General features: G+C 49.4%; 1 long non-coding RNA gene across 3 annotated transcripts; it reads right to left on the reverse strand.

Moving 5' to 3' along the window:
* Positions 1 to 911: 911 nt before the first annotated feature.
* On the reverse strand, positions 912 to 23,570 carry LOC109492908. 3 transcript variants are annotated; one of them, XR_002146885.3, is made up of 4 exons: positions 23,390 to 23,570; positions 15,857 to 16,002; positions 7,611 to 7,722; positions 912 to 1,855 (listed from the first exon to the last, which is right to left on the reverse strand). It is a non-coding gene; the product is annotated as an uncharacterized LOC109492908 (long non-coding RNA). The 3 variants fall into 3 exon arrangements; XR_006587135.1 differs by lacking the exon at positions 23,390 to 23,570 and adding an exon at positions 18,780 to 21,827; XR_002146886.3 differs by lacking the exon at positions 7,611 to 7,722 and having other exon boundaries at positions 23,390 to 23,568.
* Between the last annotated feature and the right edge of the window lie 3,243 nt (positions 23,571 to 26,813).

Here is a 26,813-nt window from a genome sequence, read left to right on the forward strand (position 1 = left end):
GGTTGGGAGGGCCACGGCAGGTGGAAAGGGCAGGTGGGAGGATGTGGGGGAGAAGGGAATGGTGGGAGAGGAGGCCGTGAGAAGGGCCGGTGTGGTCTGGGGAGACGGTGGCCGTCCACCAGATCATGGTCACTGTAGGGAGGTAGGGCAGGGTGACAGGGGGCCACTCAAGTGTGCTATTCAGTGTTCTCTTAGGGGCAGCCTGGGAGTGGGGGCGCAGGGCAGAAAGGGAGCAGCCCCTAGGCTGATGTCAAGCAGAGAGTTTTATGCATTGGGTCTCCATGTAACGTTTCACTTGAACGAGGCTCTGAGGCCAAGACGTATTTGGAGAACCATGGAGTAGGCAGTCCCAGTTCAGGGCTGGCTTTCTGCCTTGCCAGCCTTATGCCCCAGAGCCATCTGGAGGTGGGGGACACTCCCTCCCCACCTGGATCTGTGGGAACTGAGGTTAGGGGGAGTGATTGATTTCATTGCCTCTGTTTGTTGTTCACCATCATGCCCCACCCCCAGCCTAGAGGTGATCTTGGCCCCTCGTGGGGTCTGCCTGCAGAGAAGGTCCAGCGTCTCTCCTCATCAGCCCTGTTCTGCACCCCCAGTTGGAAGATGATGGCCTATCTGGTGTCTGGGGAGCTCTGCCTTCCACTTGAAAGCGTGGATGATTAAAGCCTAGGCCGGTGGTGATGGAAGCGGTTCCATTAGCTCTGGGGCCAAGTGGAACACGGCTGCCTCCCTTGTGCACTTGCTTCAGGTCCTCTGCAGCGGTCCCGGGCAGGCTGGAGTGTGGGGGGAGGCACCAATCACACACACACACACACACACACACACACACACGACCTCCTCTGGGAGATCAGCAAGGTGGGGCTGGGCAGATTGGTTAGGGACGTGCGAATGAAGAGAAATCAGCCGTCCTGTGAGACGATGCAGGACTGGGCTATCTCAGTGTGTTATTTAATCCTCACAGGGGTTCTCATAACTATTATCATAGCAACTGCTGTTTCCAGAGCACTGACTCTGCGTCAGAGCTTTTCACCGTTATATCTCAGATCTTCACGTGAGTTTAACTGGCCAAGAGACAGGGGCACAGCCATGTCATGTCTTCGGGCTCTGGAGCCAGACTTTCTGCGGTTCCCGAGTGCTCTCTGGGATCCCAAGCCGTCCTCCTCTGTTGCCTCACTCACTGTGCCTCCCCCAAACACCTGCCAGATAAGATGCCTTGAAGCAAATCCTTGTCTCGGCATCTCCCTTTGTGGGAACTGAAACTCAGATACCTTCTGATATACACAGAGAAGGTCCCCTCTGGAGTCCTCAGCAGAGCTGGGCCAGACCCCAGACCCCGGAGTCTGGCATCCACTTACCTGCAGCCCCAGTGATGTTGTCAGGACAGAGTTGACAAATGGTTCTTTCAGTGACTTGGCCCATTTCAGGACCACCAGTAGATGCCAGGAGCATTCATTAGGGAGAAATGGGGATTTTTGAGAATGATTCCTGAGAAGTGTGGATACTCAGATGCCTTAAAAAATGAGTCCTGGGAGTCCAGGACGTCTGTGGTGTGACAAGCCCAGGGACTGCATGTGTTGGAGCTGGGAGGTAGGCAGTATGGGCGCATAGCTCACAGGACAAGTAGGCACTTGGGGTTAAGAGGCAGAGCCAGGGCAGGGCCAGACCCTTAACTCCTTTGCCCCCTGCTGTTCAGGTTGGCCCAGTGGACCTTGGGGGTGATGGTTCTCAGGGACAGGCATTACTCAAGGACATGGCGAGGCTTGCCAAGGCTGCAGAACGAGAGGCCCAGCTTGGGGATCTCCAGACTCCCAGATTTTTTGAAGAGGTTTTTTGGGAAAGTCACCAGTGACCTGGCCTAAACAAGCAAGGGGAAAGAGAGAAACAATGAGTCAGAGGCTAGCAACTTCCACTGGGCTCTAGACCGATTCCAAGAACAAAAATTTTTTTTAAAGCACAGAGAAATTTTTAAAAGTTGTTGAAACACATGGCAATTTAAAATAATGTCTTTATTGAGCTATAATTCACATACCATAGAATTCACCCTCTGAAGGGTGTATGGACTTAAGTGGTTTTTAGTATATTTACAGAGTTGTACAACCACCAACACTATCTAATTTCAGAACATTTTGATCACCCCCAAATTAAGTACCAAACCAAAGTATCAGCACACCCCATTCCTTCCCCAGTCCCCAGCCCCTGCCAAGCACTAATCTACTTTCTGTCTCTAAAGATTGTCTATCTGGACATTCATGTTAAAGGAAACATACAGTATGTGGTCTTTTGTGATTGGCTTTTTTTTTTTTTTTTTTTTTTTTTTTTTTTTACTTAGCATGTTTTCGAGAGCCATATATATTGTAGCATGTGTCAGTACTTTATTCTTTTAAAATTTTTTTTTAATGTTTATTTAGTTTTGAGAGAGAGAGAGAGAGAGAGAGAGAGAGAGAGAGAGAGGAGGGGCAGAGAGAGAGGGAGACACAGAATCTGAAGCAAGCTCCAGGCTCCAAGCTGTCAGCACAGAGCTTGATGCGGGGCCTGAACTCACAAGCCATGAGATCATGATCTAAGCTGAAGTTGGATGCTTCACCGACTGAACCACCCAGGCACTCGAGTACTTCATTCTTTTTTATGGCCAAATAATATTCCATTGTATGGATACACCAGATTTGTTTATCCATTTATCAGTTGAAGGACACTGGGGTAGTTTCCACTTTGGGGTTACTATGAATAATATACAGCCAGTGAACATCTCTGTACCTTTTTGTGTGGAATGTATTTCAGTTCTTTTGGGTAGATACTAAGGAGTGGAATTGCTGGGTCCTACAGTAGGTGTATTAACTTTTTGAGGTACTGCCAGAATGCTTCCCAAAGCAGCTGAACCATTGTATGAGGGTTGTGATCTTTCCACATTTTTGTTAACATTTGTTGTTATTTGACTTTTTGATTCTAGCCATCATGGCAGGTATGAAGATGTATCTTAGCATGGTTTTGACTTATTTCCCTGATGATTAATGATGTCAAGCATCCTTTCATGTGTTTATTATTCATTTGTATGGATTCTTTGGAGAAATGTCTATTCAGATCCTTTGCCTATTTAATAATTAGGTTTGTCTTTTTATTACTGTCAGATTTCTTTATATAGTCCAGATTCCTGTCCCTTATCTGATATATGATTTACAACATTTATTCCATCCTTCTCTTTTCACTTTCTTGATAGTGTCTTTTGAAGCCCCAAAGATTATAATTTTGAGGAAATTCTATTCATCTATTTTTTTTTTTGTCACTTGGCTTTAGATGTCATATCTAAAAAAACATTGCCTAATTCAAGGTAATGAACATTTACTCCTGTGGGCTTTTTCCCGAGGTTTATAGTTTTAGCCCTTACATTTAGGTCTATAATCCATTTGAGTTAAATTTGTACGTGGTGTGAGGTAGAGATCTAGGTTCATTCTTTTGTATGTAGATACACAGTTATACATGTTTTTAATATTTGTTGAAAAGATTACTCTTTCTTCATTGAATGGTCCTGGCACCCTTGTAGAAAATCAATTGACTATAAACATATGTGCTTACTTCTGGCCTCTCAATTTCATTCCATTGGTTTATATGTCTGTCATTAGCCAGTACCACACTCTCTTGATTATTGGGGTTTTATAGTAAGTTTTGGAATCAGGAAGTTGTGAGTCTTCCAATTTTATTCTTTTTTTTCTAAAGTTTTGTGTTTTTGTTTTTTTTCTATTCTGGGTTCCTTGAATTGCTGTATAAATTTTAAGATTAATTCTGCAAAAAAGCAAAAGCAAAACAAAAACAAAATTTGGGATTTTGTTAGGAATTGCATCAAATCTGTAGATTAATTTGAGGAATATTGCCATCTTAGCAATATTGAGTCTACCAATCCATGAACATGGGATGCCTTTCCATTTATTTAGATCCTTTTTAATGCCTTGAAGCAATGTTTTGTAGTTTTCAGTGAACAAGTTTTACACATATTTTATTAAAATTTTTCCTATTTTATTCTTTCCAATGCTATTGTAAATGGAATTTTTCTTAACTTCATTTTCAAATTGTTCGTTGCAAGTATATAGAAATACAAAGGATTTTTGTCTACTGATTTTCTATCCTGAAAACTTGCTGAACTCATGTATCAGTTATAATAGCTTTCTTATGGATTCCTTAAGGTTTTTTTATAGATTATATTACCTATAAATAGAAATCATTGTACTTCTGCCTTTCCAATCTATATGGATTTTTTTTTCTCATCTAATTGTCTTGGCTCAAACCTCCAGTACAATATCAAATAGAAGTAGTGAAAGCAAACATCCTTGTTTTGTTCCTTAGTGGGAAAACACAAGTCTTTTACCATTAAGTATGACGTGGGCTTTTCATGAATGCCCTTCAGAAACTTGAAGAAGTTCTCTCCTATTGCTAGTCTACTGGTTGTTTGTCACATGAAAATGTGTTGTATTTTATCAAATGCTTGTTCTATATCTATTGAGATAATCATGTGGATTTTCCCCCTTTATTCTATTTAATATGGTGTTTTAGATTGCTTCACTTTTCAGTGTTACACCAACCTTACATTCCTGGATAAATCTCACTTGCTCATGTATATAATCCTTTTCTTTATATGTTGCTGGATTTGATTTGTTAGTATATTTGTGTCTATATTTATAAGGGATATTGGTCTATTATAGTGTTCTTTTATTGTGGTATCTTCATCAAGTCTTGCAATCATGGAATGGTCTCATGGAAGGAGATGGGAAGTTTTCCCTCCTATTCTATTTTTTGTAAGAGTATGTGAACGATTGGTGGTAATTCATTTTAAAATATTTCGTATACCAGAGCGGCTGCACAAGTTTGCATTCCCACCGACAGTGCAAGAGGGTTCCCGTTTCTCCATATCCTCACCAGCATCTTTAGTTTCCTGAGTTGTTCATTTTAGCCATTCTGACTGGTGTGAGGTGGTATTTCAGTGTGGTTTTGATTTGTATTTCCATGATGATGAATGACATTGAGCATCTTTTCATGTGGAAAAAAAATTTTGGTATAATTCACCAGTGAAGTTCTCTGGGCCTTGGCTTTTCTTTGTGGGTAATAATTGGGATAATAATCAACTTATTTGTTAGAAGTCTACTCAGACATTCTATTTATTCTTGACTCCATTTCAGTAGTCTTTGTCTCTACAGGAATGTGTTTATGTCATCTAGGCATATGATTTGTTGACATATAATTATTCATATTATTCCTTTTGAACCCTTGTATTTCTGTAAGGTTAGTAATAACGTTCCCTATTTCATTGCTTATTTTGTTAATTTTACTCAGGATGACAACCAGGCCTGAAACTTGCCACCCCACCCCTTACCCCCACCCCTCACCCCCACCCATCCTCACACAGAGCCTGAGGTGGAATGTCACCTCCCTACTGGGGCCAGGCTGAGTGTCAGTCTGAAAAGTTTTCTCCTCCCAGCAGTGACACCATCTCATAGTATGGAAAATATAGAAAGCCAGGGGGTCCTCTCACATCCTGGGCTGGATAGCACCATTATGTCTTCTAGCCCTCATGGGGCCCTGGGAGGTGGGCACGATCCCAAAGTGGAGAATGGGTATCCTGCCCCAGTGCTTTCCTGTCTTTGGGGTGCATGGCCATGCGTCTCTGGCAAGGCCCGGCTCTTGCTGGGCAGTCCCTTCCCTGCGTGTCCACCCCCACCTGGCCCTTCTGGGACCAGTCTGGCCCATGGCCAAAGGCCCCCTCTGCCGCATGTCCTCTCCTACCAGGACCCTGCAGAACACACTCCCTAAGGGCATTCCCCCTCCCTGCATTCTAGCACTAAAAATATGCCTTAGCCCATGTCAGGTGCTGCCTACACAGAGAAGAAGCTTCCCAAGGGCAGAACCCCAGCAGCAGACCTGGAGACCCTCATAGGGAGGAAGGTGAGGCCACCAGAGGAAGTCATTAGATCCACTGTGGCGCTGTGTCACCGCCTCTCCTCGCATGGAGCCCAGGCCCAGGCAGAAGGAAGCAAGGGGCATCTCAGCACAAGTCTGACAGCCCTGCTGCCTTCAGAAAACAGGCTCCGTTCCATCTTCATGTATTTATAATAGCCCTCCCTTGTTTTTTGTCAAGCGGTGTTCTCTGTTTATCAATAAAATCAATGATCCAAATCCTACACAAGGGGCTGATGTGAAATCTCTGCTGGGAAACTCCTCCTTCTAAAGCCCTCCCTCTTCGAAAGGCTCTTTCTGAAAGGAGGTAATGGTCTGGCTGTGCACAAGACATGGAGGGGGGGCACAAAGGGCCATGGCTCGGCAGCCTAGCCAGAGGCCCTCTTGCTTGTCTGCACCCTGTAGACCACAGCTGTCCGACCCAAAGGGACGTGATGCTCTGAATACAGAGCATCAGCAAGATGACAGCTCAGTGGCCCAGGAGGGACAGGCTGGCTCTGGACCCTCGGCCCTGCTGCCACCCTCAACACCACGTCTCCACTTCAGCCTGGAGCTATAAACTGGGCTGGCCATGGAGAATGTCCACACTGGGCCAGGCGGCCTGGAGGTCAGTCTAAGGAGGGTTGAGCACTGAGCACTGTTGCTGGGCGAGCCCTCTGGAGTGTCTATGAGAGACATTTAGTGGACATTGGCAGGTCTTCTAGGCCAGGGGCCTCTGAGCATGCAGCTCTGGGAGCTGGGCTCTTCAGCTACGGGGCACAACCTTTTTGTGGTGGTCAGTTGTCTGCTCTCTAGTTTTTCTGCCACCAATTAATATTTATCCAGTGTCAACTACGTGCCAAGCACTGGGCTGGGCATTTAAAATCCTGCAAGGATTTTACTGCTTTTATTTTTACTTTATTATTTTATTTTATTTTATTTTATTTTATTTTATTTTATTTTAGAGACAGAGTGTACAAGCAGGAAAGAGGGGCAGAGAGGGAGAGAATCTTTTTTTATTCTAAGTTTATGTATCTATTTTGAAAGAGACAGAGAGAGGGAAGGGGGAGGGGCAGAGAGACAGAATCCCAAGCAGGTTCTGCACTGTCAGTCCAGAGCCCGTCATAGGACTCGAACTCATGAACTGTGAGATCATGACCTGAGCTGAAATCAAGGGCCAAGTGCTCAACTGACTGAGCCACCCAGGCGCCACCCCAAGGCAAGTGCTTTTAAATCATTATTTCACAGGGAGGGAACTGGGGCTTACAGGGGGTAGGTAGCGTGCCCCAGGCCATAGCTGGTTGAGTTTCTGAGTCAGGCATACACCTCAACCCACTGAATTTCACAGCCCATGTTGCCTCTCCTCATAGCAGCACAGACCTCCGGGTGGGTTTCCTAAGCCCATGGCTGCTGACCTTACAGACTGTAGAAGCTCTGGCTGAGGCATCAGTGTGGTCCTGCTCTCCAGGAGGAGCCCTGCCTGGAAGCATAGGAGGAGTGGATCCTTTCTGGGCACAGTGACCCCAGGGCCACACTTCATCTATGGGTTTTATATTAGTCAGGGTTCTCCAGAGAAACAGAATCAATAGGATATTCTCTCTCTCTCTCTCTCTCTCTCTCTCTCTCTCTCTCTCTCTCTCTGCCTCATCTCTCTCTGCCTCTCTCTCTCTCTGACTAAGAGATTGGCTCACATGATTATGGAGGCTGAGAAGTCCCAAGGTCCACAGTTGGTAAGCTGGAGATTCAGGAAAGCTGATGGTGTAAGTTCTAGTCTGAAGGCCAACTCAGTATTTCAGTTTGAGTCTGAAGGACAGAAAAGACCAATGTCCCGGGTCCTACAGTCGGGCAGGAGGAGTTCCCCTCTGCTCCTCGTAGTGTCAGGCTTTTGTTGTATGCAGGCCTTCAACTGATTGGATGAGGCTCACCCACATTAGGGAAGAAAATCTGCTTTCCTCAGTCTACAGATTCAAATGTTAATGTCATCCAAAAACTCCCCTATAGAACCACTCAGAATACTGTTTGACCAATTATCCGGGCACCTAGTCAAGGTGACACATAAAATTAACTATCACAGGCTCTGAGACTCCAGGCCCAGGAGTCCCAAGTGTGTCCCAGCTTCCATTCACACACCTGGTCTGGGACAAGCTTTGGCTGTGTGGCCTGGATGCGGATGACACCACTTAGCAGTGTGTCCCCTGGGCATGCCCTTCACACTCTGAGCCTCCTTCATCTTCTTCTGTACATGGGTGTACTGCCCATAGCCAGTGACCCATGTAGTGTACAGACTAGGGCACTGGGGCTCAGAGAGGGCCTGCTGCCAGTCAGAAGCATTGCTGGGATCTGAACCCAGGCTATCTGGCTCCCAGTCCCAGACCACCCTGCCACCTGTCTCCTGCTGGGGGGTTGTGCCGCTTCCCCTGCTCCTGCTGACTGGTAGCTCTTTCTGAAGCTGAGTGGCCTGCTAGCCCAGGGTCCCTGGAGCAATCTTGGATGTGCATGCAGTATGGTGTTGAGGCAGAGTGGGGGGCTTTAAGGGTGATGAGGAAGACCTTCTCCTCCCAAGAGAGGACCACATCTCTCCAGGAACCCACAAGGGGCTGGCCTTGGGGAAGGCATGTCCAGGAAAGGCAGAAGGATGCTGGATGACCTTGAAAGGGGCAAAACTCCCCATGCCCTGGTGAGATGGCCCTCACATGGAGACCCCTAGACTTGGCATAAGATTCCAGACAGAATGGTCTTCACATGCAGTTTAAAAGTGGCTTCTTCCAAAAATCAATACAGGCTCTTATAATATTGAAATACATGCTGAGATTTGTGGAACTCAGTCCAAAGTCATGATGTTTGTGTGTGTGTGTGTGTGTGTGTGTGTGTGTGTGTGTGTGTGAAGGAAGGGGGTGGTGCAGGGAAGGTGCTAGTAAGCTTGGAGAGAGGTTATAGTCTTAAAAGCCCTTGATAAGCCTTCCAGCCCACAGGATAGCCTATGAGGTCCTCAAGGGTAGATCCCGATTTCTGCTCATTCTGGAGACAGGGTCTCTGCAGGCCAAGGATGAAGAGATAGAGGCTTCTGGGATCAGGAAGGAGCATCCCTGGCAGGGAAAGTCCTGGCCTTGGGCCGCTCACAGTGAGGCCCCACCTCACACAGAATTCACGCTCTCCAGGCTTCAGGGTTCAGCACACCCACCCCCGTCCCTCAGATGAGGCCCTTGAGGGAAAGGGGCGGAATCCCACTGGGCCCCCGACACCAAGACCAGCCAGGCTCTGCTCTGGTCACTGCCCCACAGGGGACCCCAGGAGTCAGCCCTTCTTTCTCCATTTCTGCCATGTGTAAGCCTCACGGTAGCTCTGTCACCACTGGCTGTAAATCAACTCTGTTTCTTACCTAGTGTCATCCTCAGCAATGACAGCCTTCATTCAAACCATACATTCAATTACTTGGGTTCGTTTCCCCCTCCACCCACAGTCTCCCCGAAGGTGATCTGGGCAATTCCTGGCTTGGAGAGTTAAGGCACGCTTAATCACTGGGTTGCCCCTAGGCTGTTGAGGCGGCTCCACCCAAGACAGGGACCAGCTGTTCTCCAGGAGCCAAGCTGGATTGGGATGATCTTGAACACAACCCCACAACCTTCAGGAAAATGCCTTTTTCTTCATAAACCTGGGTCACATGCTGTGACGTATTTGGCCTCACAGGAGTGAGGGTTCAATGCATTCGAGCAGGCTACACTTTCTCCCTTTGGTTCACTCTCTAGAAATGGCCCTCTTTGTCTCCACTGACACTTGGTGTCTTCAAGTCCATGCTGTCTGCAGATGAACACGGCCACAATTGGTATTTATGTGGCAGGGTTCCCCCGTCTTCTCGCCTCCTGTGCTCCAGTGTGAAGTTCGTAAGCAACATGTGGCTGAATTTTGCTTCTGGGTCCAATCTGACAGTCGCTGTTCAGTACACTTGTGGTTGTTGTTTTCATTGATCTATGAGAATTTATTTCCATCACTTAATTTTTGTCCTGAATTTTTCTAGACCTCTATTTTCCCTCTGCTCTCCTAACATCTCCTTGAGAGACTGAGTTTTCTGTATTTCCTTTTCCTCTTCCTGATATTTGGAAGTTGTGGTAGGCTGACAACTGGTTCCCCCAAAGATGGGATTAAATTAACAGTCTCGAGAGGAGGAGCTTATCCTGGGTTATCCTGGTGGGTCTTAAATGCAATCACATGTACCCTTATGTCAGAGAGGCAGAGGGGATTTTGACAAAGACTTGCCGAAGAAAAAACTTTGTGAAGACAGAGGCAGACATTGCAGTGCCGAGGCACAAGCTCTCGCAGCTACCAGAAGCTGAGGGAAGCAGGGAAGGATTCTCCCCTAAAGCCTTCGGAGGGAGCATGGCCCTGCCTTCTTGACACCTTGGTTTCTGTCTTCTGGCCTCTGGACCAATAACATTTCCGTTGTTGTAATTCACCACATCTGTGGTAACTTGTAATAGCCGCCACAGGAAACGAATGCAGAAGTCATATTTTCTTTTACCTTAATAAATTGCCCTGAAAGTTTTAACCCGTGTACTAGAACATGCAGAGTTGTTCTGGACACAGTCAACCTCTCTGCCCCACTCCTTAAATATGCGCTGGATTTTGTTCTTAATATATCAGCCTTGTCGTGTTTGCACGGCCACAAATTAATCATTATTGTTTTTCTTTGAACTGTCAATGCTTTATTGGATCTCCCCACAGATTTACCAACTTGTTTGCTCACCATTGTTCCCTTAACATTTTTTATTGTAATAGGATATTTTATTGTAATAGAATATATCGAATATATTTAAGTTTAATGGCTTAAAAATTTTAGCCACTTTTAAGTGTACAGTTTCATGGCATTAAATACACTCACAATGTTGTGCAAACCTCACCACTATTTATTTCCAAAACTTTTTCATCATCCCAAACAGAAACTCTATGGCAACTAAGCAATAACTCTCCATGCCCCACCTCCAACTTTCAATAAACTCTAATCTTCTTTCTCTCCATAAATTTGCCTATTTTAGATATCTCATATAATGGAATCATACCATATTGGCCCTTGTATGTCTGGCTTATTTCACTTCGCATAATATTTTCAAGGTTAATCCATGTAATAGCATGTACCAGAACTTCATTCCTTTGTAAGGGTGAATACTATTCCATTGTGTGTACTCACCACATTTTATTTATCCATTCATCTGTTCATAAACATGTGGGTTGTTTCCACTTTTGATTCTTGCAAATAATGCTGCTATGAACATTGACATATACGTATTTGAGTCCGTTTTCTATTCTTTTGAGTATATATCTAGGAATGGAATTGCTGGGTCATATGGTAATTCTTCCCCAGACGTTGTACCATTTTACATTCCCACAGGCAATGTAAGCAGATTCCAATTTCTCCATACCCTTGCCAACAGTTACTTTCCATTTTTTGTTTATTTGCTTTTAATTATAGCTATCCTAGTAGGTGTGAGGTGGTAACTAACTGAAGTTTTTCTTTCACTTCCCTAATGATTACTGGTGCTGGGCATCTTTTCATGTGCTTATTGGCATCTGTATATCTTCTTCAGAGAACTATCTGTTCAAGTCCTTTGCTCATTTTTACATTGGTTGTTTTGTCTTTTTGTTGTTGAGTTTTAGACGTTCTTTGTATATTCTGGACATTAAACTCTTATCAGATATATGATTTGCAAATATTTTCTCCCATTCTGTAGGCTGTCTTTTCACTTTCCTGCTAATGTCCTTTGATGCACAAAACATTTAAATTTGATAAAGTCAGAGTTATCTGTTTTTGTTATTGGTGGTGGTGCTCAGGTTTTTGATGCCATAACTAAGAATCCATTGCCATACCTAAGGTAATGAAGATTTACCTATATACTTTCCTCTAGTCTCATGGTTTAAGCTCTTATATTTAGGTTGTTGATTCATTTTGAGTTAATTTTTTGCATATAGTGTGAGGTAAGGGTCCAGTTTCATTCTTTTGCACATATATATCCAGTTGTCCCAGCACATTTGTCGAAGAGACTATTCTTTCCCCATTGAATGGGCTTAGCACCTCTGCTAAAAATCAGTTGACCATAGACTGTACTCTTAATTTTATTCCATTTGTTTGTATGTCTATCCTGATACTAGCTCCATACTGTTTTGATTGTTATAGCTTTGCAATGAGTTTTGCTGTAAGTGTGAGTCTTCGACATTTTTTTCTTTTTCAACATTGCTTTGGCTATTCAGGGCCTCTTGAAATTCCATCTGAGTTTGGGTATCTGCTCTTCCATTTCTGCAAAAAAGCCTTTTGGAATTTTAATAGGGTTGTGTTGCATCTGGGTAGTGTTTGGGTAGTATTGACATCTTAACAATATTAAGTCTTCCTGCCCAAGAACATGAGGTATTTTTTCACTTATTTAGGTCTTTAATTTTTTCAACAATGTTTTAGAGTTTTCAGGGAACAAGTCTTGTATATCCTTTGTTAAATTTATTCTTAAATAATTTATCCTTTTTGATGCTATTATAAATTGAATGTTTTCTTAATCTCATTTTCCAATTGTTCATTGCAAGAATATACAAATATAACTGATTTCTGTCTGTTGATCTTGTATCCTGCAACCTTGCTGAACTCATGTGTCAGTTTTAGTACTTTTCTTTGGATCCCTTTGGATTTTCTACACATAAGATCATGCCATCTGTAAATAGAGATAGTTTTACTTCTTCCCTTCCAATTTGGATGACCTTGTTTCTTTTTCTTGCCTAATAACTCTGGCTAGAACCTCCAGTACAGTGCTGAATGGCAGTGGTAAAAGTGGGCATCCTTGTCTGATTCCTAATTTTAGGAGGAAAGCTTCCAGTCTTTCACCATTGGCTATATTACCTGTGGGTTTTTCATAAATGCCCTTTATCATGTTGAAGAAGCTCCTTTCTATTCCTAGTTTTCTGAGTGTTTCTATTGATAAAGAGTAATGAATTTTGTCAAATGCCTTTTCTGTGTTAATTGAGATGACCATGTTGGGTATTTCCCCCTTCATTCTACTAATAGGCTTTATTATGTTGATTGATTTATTATATTGAGCTATCTTTGCATTCCTGGCATAAATCTCACTTGTCATGGTATATAATCCTTTTAATATGCTGCTCAAATTGGTTGACTGATGTTTTATTGAGGATTTTTTTTAATGTTTATTTATTTTTGAGAAACAGAGAGACAGAGCATGAGTGAGGAACCTGAGCCGAAGTCAGATGCTTAACTGACTGAGCCACCCAGGTGCCCCTTATTGAGGAGTTTTATATCTATATTCATAGAGAATATTGGCCTGTAATTTCTTTTCTCATGATGTCTTTATCTGGCTTTGGTATTAGGGTAATGTTAGCCTCACAGAAAGAGTTAGCATGCATATCTCCTCTTCTGTGTTTTTGAAGAGTCTGAGAAGAACTAATGTTAATTCCTCTCTAAATATTTGGTGGAATTTAGCATTGGAGTCATCACTTCCTGGAATTTGCCTACTCTCTAGGTCTCAATTCCTACTCTCTGCCTCTCATGGGCCCAAGCCCTTGACCCCTCTCTTCTGAGGACCTTTAAAACTAGAAGCAGGCTGACATGTTCACCAAAGTGCCAATTTACTGAAAACCAATTTGCCAAAAGTCAATTTCTCAAAAAATCAATTTGATGAAGACAGAACTTGTCAGATGACCAATTTACAAAATTTGCCAAACTGAGGAACATTTGTTTCTTTGATGATAATAAAGTATGCAGCTATTGAGTGATATAGTTTTATAGTTTTGTGATGTTTTAACTGGATGGTTGTTGTTTTATTTCATGACAGCCCTTCAAGAAAGGTTCATGTAGCTGGATGCTAACATCACACAGTGCAGTCTTTTTGTGAGTATATTCAAGCCTCAGTCCTTCCCCAAGCCACCCCCCTGCCTCCCTCTTGATCAGTGCACTATCAGGTAAGGGAATGGGGCTCTCTCTCTTCATATATGTCCCTGGAAATGTCCCTCACTTTCTCAAAAGCTCAGCCATGTATTTAAATGTTGCTTGTTATATTTTTCCCAGTATTTCTAAGGCATGTCTGTTTGTGTGTGTGTCTGTGTGTGTGTGTGTATGTGTGTGTAGAGGATTTCCAGGATCTCCAAGACATAGCATTGCTGAAATGGAGCCTGCTGTGCCCTTTATACAGATCAGGAAGCACAGGTCTACAGCAGGAAACCCAACTGATAACTGCAATGCAGCACCTGGGGGCAGAATTGGGATCTGAACTTGGATCTACCTCCTGCCGCCTCCTGAGCTGATGGCGAAGAGTCTTCCTTTGAATACTTGAGTCCTCCTCCTGGTTCACAAAGTAGCTTTGAAGAGGAGGGGATGTGAGTTCTCTAGGTGTTGACTCTACCCATTGCCAGGACCCTGGACATCTAAAATATACACTTCAGTGAATTCACACAGCAGGTGCAACACCACACTATCAGAGCCATTTACAGACAATGTAACTGAGGCTCCAAGGGGCAAAATGGCTCCCTAACTTCCCCTAGTTGGCAAACAGCAGAGCCGGAACACTTATTCTTTCCCCTGACTCCTAGTCTGGTGGCCTCCAGAGTGATGTGTCTTTCCATGTCTCAGACTCTGGCATAAGATGGCCCATGAGGCAGAAGGCAGGGGGTGCCCAGGCCTGAAGAGCAACAGCTGTTGGCAGAGACATCTGCATCACTAAGGGCATGAGCAGTGGAGGTACCACCTACAGGCCTGAGGAAAGGGAGGCTGGGAACCTATATGGGAAATCTGAAAGCAGGTCAGGAAGCCGCCTCCAAGTCTGGATTCCCACCATGGGTATCTGGGCAGATTGGCACAATGTCAGGGTCTCTCTGGGCCTCAGTCTCCTGGCATATAAAATAGGATCATATTGCCTGCTCTGTGTCTTAAATATAGACTTTCCTGGTTCTGGTTTCCCCAGGAGCTGAGAAGGTGTTAGTGCAGACATCGTGAATGTGCAGGTAGCAGAGGTAGGTGCAGTGACTATCAGGGACCCCCTAGAATTATGGGGCGTCAGAGCTCGAAGTGTCAGAATAGCTTCGACCTTGTTGTCCACTCAGGTAGCTTGGTGTGGCTTCCTGGAGTCACAGTGGGAGGGGGATCTGCAAGTGATTACCAACGCGCTCCACGGGGAAGGTGGGAGTAACGCTGGTGTGAGCGGAAGCTCCACAGACGGAAGCAAAGGGGGTGCCGAAAGGACAGGGCGTGCAGGTTCTGCCACTGGGTCCAGACCTCCCGTCCCCAGCCTCGCATGCTATGGAACCATCCAGGCCCATTCTTGTGCCTCTTCCTCCAAGTACCAGCAGATTCTGCCGTGCTGGCTCCATCCTGGAGTGCAGGTTAATGTGCTGTTACATATTGCATGAGGCAGCCTGCTGATGAAGCACCCGCGATTCTTGCTTACAGGCAACCCCGCCCCTGAACCCGATGCCCAGAGGGTCCCATTAGCTCAGCTGGGCAGGTCGATTGCACCTCAGATGGGCCCAGCTGGGCTGAGGCCGAGCTGCTTCCCTGAACGCTTTGTGCGGGGAGGAACATCTTCCCTCCATCCTGGGCCACAGCTCACGGGCGTGGCCTTGTCTGAGGCCACCTGAGCCACACTATCGGTGAAGCAGAGCACAGCCACTCCCAGCTGGCAGTGCAGAGACAGATGAATGTGGGACTGGCTCCGAGCTCCATTCTCCGGGAGTGGTGGTCACAGCCCGCCATGACCTCTTCTGACCTGCCTCCCCTGACCTGCTCTTGCCCAGGACTGCACCCACCCCTCTCTACCACCCCTCCAGCCTCCACGTGGCTGCCTCCATCAGTCATTCTTTTAGCCATTGAACCTCACCTCCACCTTGAGAGAGCTCAGATGGCACGTGTGACAGACTGTCCTCATGAGTGGATGGCACACCGGGCTGATCTTACCTGGTGTGGGAGGGTAGCTGTCACAGGTACATTGGCCTGTAGGGTTTGTTCTGTCCAGAACTCTCCAGGTGGCCTGCAGAGCAATGCAGGCTCTATCATGCTTCCGATCAACATTTCCCACAGTTACGACTGCCTTGTTCCTAGACCTGTTTCAAGAGAGACAAGGCAGGGTGCTTACTCCCTGGTGGGAAGACATGGGCAGTTCTGGGGGTCCCTGGCCAGCTCAAGCCCCTCAGGCCTGCTGTCTGTACATCTCTCTGGAGCCACTCCCAGGCTGGATGGACATGGACATCTCTAGGTACACATCCCATGTAGGCCAGAGAGAGGTCTGCGGTGCTGCAGTATGGACCCCATGGGGACACCCAACCCTCCACTAGCAGATGTTTCCCTACAAGCCAGGTCTGGGCTGGCTAACACGGGAGGCCATGGGGCCATTGAACGGGGTTCCTTTTTCTCATGGACGTGCATGCATCTACCCACCCATGGGGAGCCCCTCTGGGCCTAACCCTGCCCAGAGGTGACATGGGGTTGTTAAAAATCTTTGGTCCTCCCAGGGGTGTTCAGTTTGGGAGTTAAGCTCTCCAGCCGGTATTTCTGAGCTGGTATTTCAGAGGAAGTGATATTGGACCCCCAAATCACATTGGGGTTCACCTTGTGGCCCAGAAGAGGCAACGGTGTGAGGGGGATGCAGGAAGGAGGTCTGAGGCTCCAGTACCTGCCCTGTGTGGCAGAGATGTGGGGTCCTGCACAAGGGGCTGACTGGAGCCCATGGTCTCTACCCCACAGCAAAGTTCTGAAGAGTAGCAGCCTCACCACCATGCACAGGCCTTCTGGCGCCCCGCCTCTCAGCCCAGCCTGGCCCTCGGTGCCAGGGCACAGCTCCCACACCTGCCCCTGCACCGGAGCTGCTAGCCAGGCCAGTGTAGGGCTCGGGCTTTCTGGACTCTGGGAACCCAGAGACTGGCGGCTGCCCTCCCCCAACCCCATTCTCAGGAAATGAAAGGAGGCCCACTGGGATAACCACCCAGGCTTCTGTCAACATCCTATCATTGGGCGTGCCCCAGGGGTCTGTGAAAATGGAATGCCAGCCCAGCAACGTGAGGAAGGTATAGGTAGGCATCACTCTCACCAGTCTCCTGATAGGAGCAGTGTCGATAAAAGTGTTGCCATATTGCATTAAACTGAATTATGAAGGGGATCTGGCTTGGGGCAGCAAAGTGCTAGGAGCTGACAGACATGAACCTTCTGGCCCAGGGGGAGGGAACCAAGGGCAAAGGCTCAGGGCCCCACCGGGCCACCACAGTGTCCAGAGGATGGGGTCATGCCAAGACCCTCATGTCCTGGCAAGGAGACTGACTCCCAGGGAGGGTGGCCTGCTCAAGCCACATAGCCAGCTGGGTCAGGCCAGGCTGGGGACCCCTGAGTCATGAGCCAGCCATCTCTCTGCTACCTGGTCTGGGCTCCACACCCTGGGAGACTCGTCATCCCATGTGCTTGTGTATCTTACAGGGCTGTGAGGGACTTGGGCAGGTACAGTGTCTCTCTAGCTTCACAGGCCTGGAGTTGTACCCATCACATAAGGGAGAGTGGTTAAGGGCCACAGGCCACAGGTCAGAGAGGATGTAGGCCCAGGCCTGGGCTCTCAGTTATACCCATTCTCGAACACTCATGAGGGACACTGTGGGGCATGGCCACCCAATTGAGGGTTATGCAAAGGAGAAGCAGGACATATTTGGGGCCCAGGTGTCAACCCCCTACTCTGTCACCCCATGTCACCTCCACATAGGAGGGCTCTAAAGCATCCTGGAGGGGCCCAGGGAGGGGCAGGCCCACGTACAGGACCACAGCACAAGCCCTACCAAATCCCGTGCTAGACCTGGGGTGGAAAGGAACCTTCCTGTACTCTCCCCCCAACTCTGGAGCCCAGATCTGATGTTCCCACCTCCCGCCTGGCTGCCTCTCCTTCCAGCCCCTCTACTAATAGGGAGAGCTTCCATTAAGGCTGATGACAGTAACTGCCACCCAGGAGACACCCTTTGATCTCAGGGCAGCAGGAAGCAGAGGGGGAGGGGGGAGGGCGGGTTACCCTTCTGACAGCCCACAGCTGGTGTTGACTGGGTCTCTAAGTCTCCTATACCTTGTGGGGGGGGGGGGCAGGCAAGGGGGCAGGAGAGCTGGGCTGTGGTTGGCAGGGAGGGAAGGCTCCTACCCGGGTGGGGATCTCTGCAGAGGAATGGCATAGCTCCAGGGCCCTCTTGAGGGGGGTGCCCCAGAGGGAGCTCGGTAGGCCCCGGTATGTCCTGACCCAGTATGGGTGTGGTCAGCTCCGGGAGAGTGGGGTCTTTCATTTTCTAGAATCCCTCTGGGAACTGTCCCTGCCCTTGCAACAGTTACAACCTTTAGGAGCCAAAAGTGAACAAGCTGTACTGAGGCTCCTTAAAATGCTTCCTGCGCCGCATCTCTGGGGGTCACCGATTTGGGAGCATTAACCTCAGGACTGCCCCCACCAGCAGGACCCTTCAGCTGCCCCACCTCAACTTCTTAAAAATTCTGAGGACCTGACCCCACTCTACCCCTTTGTGCTGAGGCCTGAACACCCTCCTGATGCAGCCTGCAATTAAGGAAGATCCTGATGAAGCTTGAGGACACAGACCCTGAGCTGGCAGGGCCCTCCAAGGCGTAACACCCCCTCTCCATAGCTGCAGACCCTGAACAGAGCCTGGCATTCAGCCTGCCCCTTCTTGGCTCAGCCTGGTTTGACCTTATGGGTGCAGGTTACTAAAGCCTGAGTGCCCAGCCCATGGTCCAGTGGAGCCCCTCCTTCCCAGGGCACCAACGGTCCTTAAATGTTCTCTCACCAAGGCATATGCCTTTGGGGACCTGCACTCTACAAAGCTGTCTGAGCTTGAGGACAGCACCTTACCCAGCCAGGTCTGGGCTGGCGGCGAGGAGGCAGTGCCCCTCAGCTCCTGGACGGCCCATCCAGAGGCAGGATCCTGGTCAACCCTCCGAGCCTCTCCCTGCCAGTAAGAGCCAGGAGTGGAAAGGGGTGGGGAGGGATGTTGTGAAACACGGCACCCACTGGGTCCTCTGGTTTCCCCAGAATCTTCTTGAGCAGAGCCATCCCCAACCCCCTGACTATGTAGGCCTACAAAGTACCGTGAAAGGCAATGGGACCAGTGAGGCCTGCGGGGCAGGAGAGGTGCCATTCTAGCATACATGAGGGAAGCTGTGTCCAGTGAGAACCCCGCCAGGTACAGTGAAGCATGCTATGGGCCCCCAGCTAGCCCCACAACCCCCCAGGAGGAGTGAGGCCCAGCCTCGACGGGCTCTCGGGAGATGCCTTCTCTGAGCCCCTGAAACACAGGCGCCCACACAGGCTGGCCCACCCCCGTTCCAGGTACGTGGCATCCCAGAGCCCAGGGCCTTCCCAAGACTTGGCCATGACCATCACCAATCCAGGTCCAGGGAATTCTGCACATGCGTTGTTGTGGGGACGGGTTAGACAGACAAACCGAATGTCAGAAAGGAAGCAGAGACTGAGAGAAAGGAAAACAGGGACTGGCGGAGAAGAAAACAGAAACAGGGAAATAGGAAGAAGACAAGGCAAAGACTGAAGAAAGACAGAGAGAAGAGTGTGAGGGACCAGACGGGAGAGAAGCACTGAGGCCCAGGCCAAACTGAGAGAGACAAGGAGCAGGCTGGTAGCTCACAGAGGATGGGCTGAGGTGGGCACGGCCACAGCCAGTTCCTGGCATGTCAGGGTTGGGCACCTATATATATGCGCCCAGCATTTCTAAGGGACTTGGGGTCTGTGGTTTGGGGGCTCTCCCACCCCTGCTCTGCTGCTGTGCAGGGTGCTGGAGCTAGCGGGCTCCTAGAGACCAAGACCAAAGCCCATTTCACAGAGGCAGTTATTGTAGCCAGAGGAGAAGGGGTTCTGGGGCCCCTGAGATTAGGCCTGAGCCAGACCAGACCCACAGACCCTGATTCTACACCCAGGCTCCAAAGCCATAGTTGGGAAGGTAGATGTGAGGCCACGGGACCCAGGCTGCCCTGCTCCAGGGACTGGGCAGCCGAGGGCCCCATGCAGCCGGCATGAGCCAAGAGCACTGCTTTGCAAGGTAGGAATGACCCTCCCACCACTAGCCCCTGCCACTCCTGTTATACAGGACAGGGCCCCCATTTCACAGGCACATGAGTGGGCTGATAGCCTGGGTCAAGAGTGGACAGGAAGGTGTCAAGGGTCAAAGTCATCCTGTGGGAGGCAAGTCTAGTGGGTGCTATGGCTGAGCCTTGCTGCACTCCTTGGCCTCACCTGGTGCCTGAAAGAGTCCCCTTCAGGGATGCATCTGGCCTTAGAGCCCATGGTATCCTGGACAGTTGTCCCAATTTGCTCTACTGTGGGCAATGCCAGTCCCTGGCTTACACTTCCAGGAAGAAAGTTGCTCAGGCCATTGGTTTGAATTTGGTGCCTGGCCCTTACTGTCTGTGTGACTCTAGGAGGGTCAGTACACCTTGGGTCTTGGTTTTCTCCTCTGCAAAGTGGAGATGGGAATGCCTGGCCTCGTTGGGAGGTGAACACGTGGGTGAACATTAAGAACTCCAGTTGTGTTACAAAGGGGTCCCCCAGGCAGGCTGGTCCTTGGGGTTCTGGGCCCAACATGAGCCTGCAGAATGTGAGCCTGAGAGTACCCGCCTGGCGTGCTCTGGAGTCGATACCTTGGACTCCAGGAAAAGGGAGGGTCAGCAAAATCGGGGAGCCAAGCCCTTGCTGAGAAACAGAGGAAACCGTCCCAGGAGAAAGTGCCAGGTCATAAACGTAAAAAGGAGAGTCCGGCAAGACAAACTAATGGTCCTTCAGTGGGAGAGGCAGACAGCTGGGATTCACAGGCGGGCTTCCAGATCAATACTTGTGTGCTGATTTGCTGAAGAGGCTTTTATGAAGTTTAAGCAGAGTTCATTGTTAAATACTCTTATGTACAAAGGATGTGGGCGGCCGTATTAATTCCTTTTCTCTTACAGATCAATAATTACATTGCTGATTTGCTTAAAAGGCTCAGGTCGAGGCAGGGGTGAGGGAAGTGGGCCTCACTGCTCCAGAGCATGGTTGAAGGTCCAGGAAGACCACGCTGTGATTGATGAAAATCGTGAGGGTCTGGGAGAGGCTGGGTGACAAAGGGACATATGGCAAGTCGTATGGCCTCCAAGGCAACCAGTTCAGGATGACCCTCAAGGCTGATCCTCCTTCTATCTTCCTCTCTCCTTCTTGAAGACTTCTCCTGGAGCTAAGCTGACAGTGAGTTCTTGGCTTTTTCTAGAGGCATCTGTCTTCATCCCACTCTCAGGGACCCTGTCCTGGCCTCCTCTGCTCTTGGTATGGGCTGAGCTCAGAAGAGCTGGAGGAGGAGGCCCTTCCTGGTGAGTCAGAGCAGGGAAGAGGCCTTCCAGGAGAGGAGGGAGGGAATGGACAGGCTCAAAGAGGCCAAGGTTGACAAGAGGCCAGCACAGACACTGTTCTCAAGGTAAACAACCAGGGAGACACCAGGAATCTGTGTCCCAAGCAGGTGTCACATTCAGGCCAGAAAGCAAGCCCACCTTGCAGGGAAAGAAGGCCAGGTGAGGTGGCCATGGGCTTTGATGGTTGGACTTGATGTTCACTCTTCAATGTCACAAAGCCAGCAGGGTGAGGCTGATAGCTCAGTGTGTGTCTTCTAAGGATCGCCTGATCACTGCTGACTGCCAATCCCAGCATTGTCTGGCAAGGTGTTGGCATGCCTGCGTGCTTGGGTGGTCTACACAACAGCCCTGTGAAGTTGGAGGTAAGGAGGCTTGGGGCTACTCTTTCCAGGCCCTGGAATAGGCTTCTAAGCTGGGTGTACTTGAATAGCTTGGAGGTTCAGCTGGAGGATCCTGGTCACCTAATTTTATCCATGCTTAGGAGCCACAATGCACTTTTTTTTTTTAAGGAAGGAAGGAAGGAAGGAAGGAAGGAAGGAAGGAAGGAAGGAAAGAAGGAAGGAAAGAAGGAAGAGAGGGAGGGGGAGAGAGAGAGAAAGAGAGAGAGAGAAGGGAAGGGAAGGGAAGAGAAGGGAAGGGAAGGAAGAAATAAGGAAAGGAAAGGAAAGGAAAGGAAAGGAAAGGAAAGGAAAGGAAAGGAAAGGAAAGGAAAGGAAAGGAAAGGAGGAAGGAAGGAAGAAGGAAAGAAAGAAAAGAAAGGAAAGAAAAAGGAAAGGAAGGAAAAGGAAGAAAGGAATGTAGGTAGGAAGGAAGGGAAGGGAAGGGAAGGGAAGGGAAGGGAAGGGAAGGGAAGGGAAGGGAAGGGAAGGGAAGGGAAGGGAAGGGAAGGAAGAACTGAGGCAGTGTGGTAAAAGCTTCTCTTGTCTGGGTGGTTGAGCACTTTCCTAGTCCAGGCTGGGACTGATATCATCTGTTGATGGCTGTATAGGGAAGCCTTGTCTGAATTCAATGGTGAAGAGTGCTTACAATTGATTAATAATGTCTGCCATGGCCATGTCAGGGGAAGTAGTGGCACATAGGCCATATTTTCAGCTTCACATGACCCACAGAATCTGGCACCGAGAGTACCATAAGGTTTGCAGAATCTCTTAATAAAAGTGGTATCCTCAATGAGGAGGCTCCTAGGGTCTCCTGTCTGACCCTGCATATGTACACAGGTGCACAGATGCTGTTGGGAGGCTATTATGAATTCTATTTCATCTAATAGCCTGGTCAGGAAATGGAAAGGTATATTACAGATCATTAAGTGGGTAAAGGAATTTGACAACCTTTGATCCGAGTCGGGAAAATAGATGGCATGAATTAATTTGCCGGCTTGTGGAGAGAAGAAAAGTCATCCTTCAATAGCAGTGACAGGCAGGGAGTTCACCCCTCGGGGGACTGATTCCAGGGAAGGCATGCAGCAGCTCTCCTGAGCCTCCAGGCTGCCCTCCCCCTATTACCATCAAAGGCACAGACATGACCCTTGCTCTATATAGGCCAGTGTGCTGGCTCCCAGGGAACGTCTCCTGAAGCAGGGGCCAGCCCTCGGGGACAATACGTGCACTAGGCACCCCTGTGTGAATGGCGTGTGTATACGGTGCCTAGGACCCATCACAGTTTGCCAAGACCTCTAGGACAGACTCCGGGGGGAGGGGGGGCATGTGCCACTTGCTATCACTGCCTTGATCCTGTGAGGGGGCCAGGGATAGGACCACCATGGTAGGTTCATGTCCAATCATAGACATTTCCCTTGGATGTCCAGTGGGTATTCAAAAGTCACCTGTCCTGATCTCCCTCCCCAGCAAGCATCCCTCCTTCCCCTGATCCCAGCTGATGCCACCTCCATCCTTCTGGTTTCTTAGGTTTTAAGTCCCGCTCTCTCCTTGGGTGCCTCCTTCTCTCATCCCCCACATCCCACCTTCTAGCAGATCCCATGGCCTGCACCTTTCACATAAACCTGGAATCTGACCTCCCAGCCCACCCTGTCCAAGCCCCTATTATCTCTTACTCAGTCCCTGCACCAGCCTATACCTGTTCTTCTGTGCCCGTCTGCCCGACAGTCTATCTTTTTCCCAGAAGCCACAGTGGTGGGCATAAGTCAGGACCTTGCAGTGGCTACCCATCCTTCCCCATGGCAACTTCTGTGACCTCACTCCGCTCTCCCTCAAGCTCCTGCCACTGACCTGCCACTCATCTCTAATCCACCAGGCCTCCCCCAGCCAGGGACTTGGCTCTGATACCCCACCCCCTCACCCCACACCTGGTACCTCAATGATGTCTATCCTCAGTGAATCCTGCAGCCCTTTGGGCGGGGTTCATGTTTGTTTTGTCACAGCTGTGGCCGGTGCCCAGAGCCAGGCCTGACACAAGGTGGACCCTCAATCCATATGTGTTGAGTGAGTGATGGAGAAGCCTGAACAGGCTGAGTCGGCACAGTGCTGGGCATGAGCTCACGGGCTGCCGGGAGCTGCCCTCTGAGTACTGTACCCCACTCTCTCCTGGCTTGGAGAAGCTCCCAGTGCAGATGAGAAGCACCATCAAAGCAAGAGCTTCTGGGAGAGTGACAAGTGCCATTCACAGGCCCAGGGAAAGACATGCCCAGCAGAATCCTTCCCAAAGGATGAGAGGATATTACCTGGGCAGGACATGGGGAAGGCTTTCCAGCCTGACAGAGCAGCAGAGAGCAAGGCTGGGAGGCAAGCAGTGTCTGGGTCTGAAAGGACACCACACAGGACGCACAGTGGCTGGGCTCATGACAGCATGCCAGAAGAGGGCTGGTGGGGGTGGGCCTGGGGTATAGGCGGGGGCTAAGCACAGGGATGCCAGCAAAGATTGCATCAAAGAGCCCCGGCATCTCTTGAAATGCAGTGAAGAATTTTAATGGGGGGGGGGTGTGACAGCATCATTTTTGTATTTCATGAGTCAAACTGGTAGGTGTGGGATAGACTGGAGGGGAGACCAAAGTCAGGGAGAACAGTGAGGAGGCAGTGCCACAAGCTAGGCAGAAGTGGGAAACTGAGTCAACAAAAGGAAAGCAGGGGTCGGGGAAGATGTGAGCAATGTTCTGGAGAGATCCCAGCCTCCCTACTTACCAGCTGTGAAGACTCAGACATATTCCTTTATTTTTCCCATCCTCAATTTACTCACCTGTAAATTGGGCTAGCAACGACAATCCTCCAAGGGGAGGCTGAAGTTAGGTATGCAGAGCATCTGTCCAGGGCCCGTGCTTCCTGCAAGCTGACCCAATGCCCCAGTCCCTCCTGGTCCCCCAGAAGGAGCCGAGTGCACATGTCATCTCTGAGCCTTCACCTCCCCTCAATGCTCACGTTCTTTGCCTGCCTGCTGAGAGCTCGGTGAGAGCAGAGCTTTGATGGGTAATGAGACCTTTCTTGAGGAACACCCTGTGTTCAGCTGAAACTCGTCCTTAGTATGCAAGGGCGCTGGATCCATTAGCTTTGAGTGCACCGTCATATTGCTGGAGCGATTGTTCCTCAAATAGAATTACTTTCTACAATTATCCTCAGGCCCCGGGATATGGGCGAGAGGTGCCAGGAGCCCAGAGCCAAATCAAATCAGGGACCTGGCTCTTCGGAATGAGTCTGGCACTGGGGTCCATGTGGCACATAGGTAAGTGGGGACCATTGGACTGTGCCACCCCAGTCACTCCCCCAGCCCCAAACCAAGGAAACTGGAGCCCTGGCCAACAGAGGTGGGGCAGGCAAGGGCAAGGACACTGCTGAGTAAGGGAGGAAATGGCAGGCAGGCATGAGAAACACCAGAAAGAAGGACTCTGTTTAAGACAGTCCACTTTCTGTGGGGTACCTGGGTGGCTCAGTTGGTTAAGCGTCCATTTCTTTTTTATTTTTTTTAAGCAAAGTGTTTTTTTTTTTTTTCCCTAATGTATGTTTATTTTTAGAGAGAGACAGAGCACGAACAGGGGAGGGACAGAGGGAGAGAAGGAGACACAGAATTTGAAACAGGCTCCAGGCTCTGAGTTGTCAGCACAGACCCCAGTGCGGGGCTCGAGCCCACGAACCGTGAGACCATGACCTGAGCTGAAGTCGGACTTCAGCTTAACCGACTGAGCCACCCAGGCGTCAAACATCAAACTCTTGATCTCAGCTCAGGTCTTTTTCTCAGGGTCGTGAGTTCAAGTTCCGCATCGGGCTCTGCACTGGGTGTGAAGCCTACTTAAAAAAAAGACAAAAGACACAGCCTGCTCTGAGTAGAGCCAAGTCTATGGTGGCCAGGCGGCTCTGTGCCATCCGCCCTCCCTGCCCTCCCTAACCTCCTCGACCGCATCATCCCAAACAGATTCAGCAGCTCAATGTCAATGACATCAATAAAAGTCACACCCAACGTTGTCCTAAAGACTTAGATGCATCCCTCATTTAATCCTTGGGTCAACCCTGTAAGTGGAGAGAGGGCTCAGGGCGGGGGCTCTGGCTGGGCAGGAGGGAAAGCCCCTGAGGGGTGCTGGCGTGGAGGGAAGGAAGCAACCCACGGGGATATTGGGATAAAGGGTACCAAACAGAAGGCACAGCTGAGCAAAGACCCAGCAAGTGGACACCTGTGGTGAGGTTGACAAGGGCAGAAGTGGCCGGAGCATCGGTGGGTGCTGAGGCAGGAGAGGAGATGAAATTGGAGGGTGACAAGGGGCCAGGAGACGGCCATACATGGGGTGAGGAGGGCGGGCTTGGCCTGGCTGCAGTAGCAGCCCCTAGGAAATAAGGCCAGAACTACAGGACCCAACAGCGCGCTTAAAAAGATTCCGATGCCGTGGAAAGGGGCAGCTCAGGCTGGTTGGGCCAGTGTGATTGGCAGCTGAGGTGATTAAGGGGCGGAGTCTAGGCGGGAGAGGGGCCAGGTGAGGGAGAGGTCCAGGTGAAAGTGTGTTCTGGTAGTCTGGAGATGGGCGTCCTTAGCTTGGATGTGGGGGGTGAGGGAACGGTGGTGAGGGGACTCACCGGGGTTTTCAGTTCAGGCAGGGAGACCTGGGGTGGATCCTGGTTCACTTCTGGCCCCCTGGGTACCAGATGCTGTAGGCGTCAGGGGGACACAGTGTGGAAGTAGCTGGCGAGCGAGACAGGAGTTCAGGAGAGGCGGGGTCCAGAAGAGGCGGGGCCAGGAAGAGGAGGGTCCCAGGGGGAGAGGCGGGGCCAGGAAGAGAGGCGGGTCCAGAAAGAGGCTGTGCCAGGGAGAGGCGGGGCCCAGGGAGGCGGGGCCAGAGAGAGTAGGGGCACTGGGCTTGGGTCTGAATCGCCCGCCCCTCCGAGCTGAGTGGGGGAAGCTTAGAGATGTGCTTCCCCGCCTCAGTCCGAAGTGTGGCAAAGGACACGGAGGAGCTGAATGACACCACAGGAGAGGGACGGATTCGGGGTGCTCTACCTCTGCGAGTGAGGGAGAGGAGGGCGCAGTTTGGTGCTGAAGGAGCTGTCTCCTGGCGGAAGGCCTG

Source organism: Felis catus, chromosome D2, assembly GCF_018350175.1.
Source record: "Felis catus isolate Fca126 chromosome D2, F.catus_Fca126_mat1.0, whole genome shotgun sequence".
In the NCBI taxonomy this organism is placed as follows: Eukaryota; Metazoa; Chordata; class Mammalia; order Carnivora; family Felidae; genus Felis; species Felis catus.